The sequence below is a fragment of the Lactuca sativa genome, chromosome 8, assembly GCF_002870075.4.
Source record: "Lactuca sativa cultivar Salinas chromosome 8, Lsat_Salinas_v11, whole genome shotgun sequence".
NCBI lineage: Eukaryota > Viridiplantae > Streptophyta > Magnoliopsida > Asterales > Asteraceae > Lactuca > Lactuca sativa.
The window spans coordinates 330,163,359-330,169,358 of record NC_056630.2 but is presented as its reverse complement, the minus strand read 5'-3'; positions in this window follow the sequence as shown (position 1 = coordinate 330,169,358).

Below are 6,000 nucleotides of genomic sequence, written 5' to 3'. Positions count from 1 at the left end.
ATGTTGATTGATTTCTCCTGAGATGCATTTCCATAATTCTTCATCCAATCCGTTCAAGTAATCTTCCATCCGATCTGCCCACTGATCATAATATTCTGGAATAAGCATCGGAATTTTTGTGCATGATCCAAGCAAATGAGAAAATGATGTCATCGAATTCAGATTGAATGACGCCATTATTGTATGGACAAAAGCTTCAAGATGATACAAAAACTTTGAGAATATTGAAATCAAATTGTATATTTCAAATCAGAATCACACAAAGAACACTCGATTAATAAATATTTTTGCAGAATCAAATCCTAGATTGAGATCAAGAAGAATTTTTCACACTCAAAAAGAACGGAAACTTTTTGAATCAAACAGTAGATTCAAAAATCTTTTTGAAAATATGAAAATCAGATCACAGAAAGGATTCCTGCTCTGATACCAATTGAAGAGATTTGTAATCGAGTTTAAGATCAATTCATGTATGAATTCAGAAAGAAGAATAACGATGAACACGAGAGTAAATATAATATTTGTTCAGCTCATATTATGCTTTTGATTTTACAGAGTACAAAGAATAATCTGTAAAAGATCGAGAGTAAAAGTCCCCCTACTCACTTAGTACAGACCCCTATTTATAGGAGAACAAAAGCATAACAATACTAAGGACTAGACATTAAGACTACTCTTTATAATGCCTTATTACAAATAACATTACATCCGAAGACCCTTCTTATGAAGACAAAATTAACTTCGTAACAATCTAACTGACACTTCGACTGTTACAACATTTAAGCCCTAACACTCTGCGATCATAGAGTCTGATGCATCCATTTTTAAGCTTAAGGACTGCACCAGAAGTGGTTTCATCAAAAACCCAGCACTTCAACGAACTAAGAGACCCATTTGGATAAGCTTGAAGCACCGAAAATTGTTTAACTTGTTTAGTTGTGGGCCACATTACTACTTGCAATGGCTTGTCGGTTGAGTGTTCCATGACATCTGGATGTTCAATAATCACAGATTCTGCAGTCGGCATGGACGGAAACCCCTTTTTGACTTGATCATCAAGGAAATGATTAAATTGAGTAACCTGTGGATTGTTGATTAGATTGATGAAAGGAGATCGAGATAACTCTGTCAAATCAATCCTTGTAAATGAGCTAAAAGCATGGATATGTTTGTACAACTCAGAATTACCACTCTTGCGTATTACAATCCACATCTTAAGGGGGTCATGGAATCCCCAAGAAGCAATCCCCGATCGGTCCCCAAAAGTATCTCGGAACTGAACCACTTCAAGATTTGTCATTGTGATTAATGGTTCGTCCCGAGAAGCATTTAGGTTAGAGTTCCTCTTGAACAACAGTTTCCATTTCTTTACTTCTTCTTCTTGATCACGACGAATGGTTTCTGTCACATGTGGAGCCAGAGGAGGTTCATCATCAACTGGGAAAGCTTGCACGTGAAGATTGATCATTTGTTCTTCAACAGATGTTTGATACTTGTCTCCAAGGTCTTCTTCATGTTTCTTTTTCAGTTCAAAATAGCTTGAAGTTAGCAGATTGAAATGATCTTGTAAGTCAGAGATCTGCTTAGTCTTCAACCTTTTATCCTTTTTAAGCTCAGCCACTTGTACCCCAAGACTGGACTTATCAGATTGCAACTTGGAGACTTGAATACTAAGCTTAGCATTCTCAGCGCGAAGTTCTGTCACTTGAATATCTAGCTCAACATTCTTTTGGCTTAGAACTGAAATTTCCTTTTGTTAACCAGAAAGGGTTAAATTGTCGCCCCTAGAACCACCTTCTTCAATGGAAACGCCCTTTCCTCGAGGATTTGGCGTTAGAAGTTGTTCTTCATCCATGTGCAACGCCAACCTCTCGGATGCATCATCTCAATTATATCTTGGAATTGAGAAACCAGGTGGTACATAGGGACCACCGACATTAAACGTTGGGCTTGAACCTGTTGGAAACATCTTGGTTGTTGTATGTCTGGTGGTAGCAGTAGTAACAGGAGGGGTATGAAGGCCGCTAATCAGACTTGCTATCAGCTCGGATTGTCTCATGTCTCTTCTTTCTCTCTTAGACTGAGGTTGGTCGGACTCTGGAGTAAAAACACTCACAAACGGTTCAGATGTAGGAGAAACAGATACAGGAGAGGAACATCCTATAACAATCTCCATAGGAATTGAAGCAGACACCATTTGTCTTGATGTTGGAGTTTCGGTTTCAAATGTTTCACTTGACTTCCTAGTCTCAGTTGTTAGTGGAACAACGTCATCGACATTGTTGAAAATCATATCAAGGTTCTCATGCGACACCACATTCGCACTGCTAGCTAAGGAAGCAGCAATGTCATCATGATCGAAACTTGTGAGGTCAAGATCACTGAAAGAGTCATTCATGGCTTCCCCAACATTCACTCCCATATCAACATTCATTTCCGCATCATCTTGAACATGACCTAACTCCTTTTCATGTTCTAAAGCTATTTGAGCGTCAGGAGTTGGTGTATTTTCTTTTTCAGTTCCCTCATCCTCTAAAATATCAATGACAATGTTATTCAGAGACGATTTTTCCGCAGATGCCGGCTCAGATGAGGTTCGTTCAGACGAGCCATATGAGTATGTGAGTTCATCCAACTCCGTAAACTTTCCGAACATCTCTAGTGGATACAACCCTTGAAAAATAACTTTGCCTTTGCGATTTTGCTTGATGAGTCCCACCGTGTGGGGACCCAAGGACTTCATATCGAGAGTCTCTCCTTCCTTCCTCACATCAGGAAACTGAATATTGATGAACATCTAGAAAAAGCGAGGATACAAAAGGAAGGTATCTCGGGTGGAGGCTCTGTTGTTGATGACAAACTCATCCAAGATGAATTTAGAAAAACTGAATCTTACACCAGTAGCAAGAGAGACGAGTGCACCAGTTGTGCGCTGTGAAATCTCATCTGCTCCTGACCTTCTGCCCCGAGATGCAACTGACAAACACGTGCGCCAGGAACCTCCAATACGGGTGCAATAGCTTCTTCAGTGTTGGCGGTGAAGTTCCTTCATAGCTCATTCTGCGTAGAATTCGTTGAGTATCTTCAATCCTAATTTCCGTCGGGAAATTGGGTTGATCATCAATGAGCAGCGCCTCTCAAATGAAACCTTCATTAATCACAATCTCCCGTCCTTTAACTTTAGCTTTCACTATGATGTTGCCATCATCATCCATGTTTGTTCTAGCGGTCGCCCAAAATTCTCGGATCAGGTTCTGATACACAACTGGATTGACCGTGATGGCAGACGCTAAACAACATTCCCGCAATCGGTGAGTCATTGAGCGCATATCAGAGTGAATAGCCGGAGGATCTGCAAGCACGATGGTGAGATTGTGCATGTCTGCAAACTTCAAATTTGCCATTGTCTGCACTAAACCACAAACTGTAAGAAAAATGATTTAAAATATAAAATAAAATTTTATTTTGACCCAAAAAATATTTTAGTTAAAAATATGATTAAAACAAATTTTTCTTAAAAAAATTTGATTTGAAAAGATGAGTTTACGGCTGAAAAGAAGCAACAGGTATCGAATTGAATTAATTTTTAACAGCAGTAAACTATTTTGTTCTTGGGCCGTAAACTTGAAGTTTACGGCCTAAGAATTACGGCAAACACATTACATCGAAAATAACACATTGATTTAAACCAATTTTCGAGGGCAGCAAACTGAAGGTTCTCGGGCCGTAAACTCCTAGTTCACGGCCTAAGAGGAGTTTACAGCCTAAGAACTATTTTTCGGAAAAAACTCACAAAAATCACACCAATACTCCTAATTGACAAATACTACTTTAACAGATGCATATGAATGGATTAATCGCAACAAAATAACACCGAATTGATGCCAAGACAGAGTTTACGGCCCAAGCTTACGGCCGTAGGCTCCGTCGGAGTTGTTTTCTCAATTTCCAATCAAATCACACAGTGAAAGTTGTAATAAAATACATATCTGTGATCTAGAACATATTACCTACGTGATGGTTGAAGCGGTTTTCCAAAAATCAAACGAAAATTTTATGAAGGTTTGAGAGAATTTGAGTGGGGTTTGCGGCCGGAATCTCGTGAATGAGGAGATTCCGGCAGTGAACTCTTTATTTACCATTTACCCACAATTACCCTTTTACCTGATAACTACCCAGTATTTTGCAAATCCCAACACAATTAAAAAAATAAAAAAAAAATAAAAAACTTTGAGGATTAGTTAGAAATAATTTCGAAAAATAAAAATAAAAATAAAACTAACGAAAATAAAAAAAACTAAAAAATTTAATTGTGGAAAAATTTAAAATGAAGTAAAAACTGAGACAGTAAAAAATAATAAAAATAAAAGTAAAAATAAAATTTAAAAATAAAGATAAAAATAAAAATAAAAATAACATAAAAATGAAAATAAAAGTGAAATTAAAATAGTATGACAACCAAAACTTAACAACTATAACTCATTTTGCAATGTTGGGATCAAAGTTGTTGGACAGCCTATTCCACTTATCGCTAACCTTATCTTCACATCTTCGTCTAATCGATTGTCAGTATTGTGGTCCAGTTAAACACGAAAAATGTGTGACAGTTTATGACATTTTACCAATGACATGATTCAGGCATATCTAAATGTAAATTTCTGTTATTATGATAAATCTTAAATCTTAAATAAATTTACCTAATGACCATTTAACTTATTACAACCAGGGATATTGTTGTCCACCTAAATCGAGCAATGAGATCTATAGACAACATGTATGTGTTCAATTTTTAAGTATACCAACACGTGCTTCCCACTTCTTGATATGCCCCAGCCATCAAGAACTTCCAGAGTACTCCTTACACCGGGTGAGCAGATAACCATTCAGAGAGAAGATATATTCAGAATTCCATAACTTATTACTTTAGAGGGGTTGAGAAGTAGAAAGTTGCATATGCTGTGTACCAGGTCGGATTTGAGGTCACACAAAGGAGACAGCATATGGCTAACAAATAAGAGGAATTTCATAGATATCACATGCAGAGAAATAGAGTTGCATATGCTGTAATCCAGGTCGGATCTCTTCCAATCACACAAAGGGTGCAGCATATGACTAACAGTAGGAAAGAAAGAAATTGATATTCTACAGACCTAATTAATCGGAATTTACCAGTCGCCCCATCCAACCAGAATTAAGGACAGAATCCGCACATCGAGGAAAAGTCAATCCACAGTTCTAGATACGGGTTATTTAATGTGACCGATAGATTCCCATGTATATCTCCCTGCTCAACCTATCTGAGCGTCGTGACATCAGGTTAAACAGATCTAACTAGGTCAAAGTTTGTCAAGTCCTAAAAATTCATCAGGTTCAACTTTTCCTACTCAAGTCCATTTAAAATCTTTTGTGTCAACCAACACATCGAGTACAGAGTGTAGACGATTCAACTTTGGTACGTTACGCCGATTCAGATTGCCCGTTATCACTTGCTGATTTCATTTCCCATCACAATACCTACAAGTGAAATTGTCAACAATAATAATTTTTTATTTTCTGTTTTTTTATTGTTTTTGGATTTTCTGATTTTTTTTTTTTGTTTTTGGATTTTATATTTCTCCCGCTAAATTTGTGCATGGATAAGAATAAAAATAAATAAAAAAACACAATGCACAAATTTAATTTATCCTAAAAACAACAAACCAAAAGAAAAAAAATTACGATAGAAGAAAGTTCTTAAAAAAATTGAAAATGAAAATAAACTTGAGAAAAGGAAAAATAAAATAAAATAAAAAAAACTTAATCCTCAAAACGTATCATTTTCAGAAATCCTACAAGCACATCGAAACGAGCTTTGTTAAATGGCTTTGTGAACAAGTATGCCACATTATTATCAGTATGTACCTGTTCTATCCTGATTAATGAACGTTCATAACAGTCTCTGATAAAGTGAATTTTAATGTCTATGTGCTTGGTTTTAGAGTGTTGGACTGGGTTTTTGGC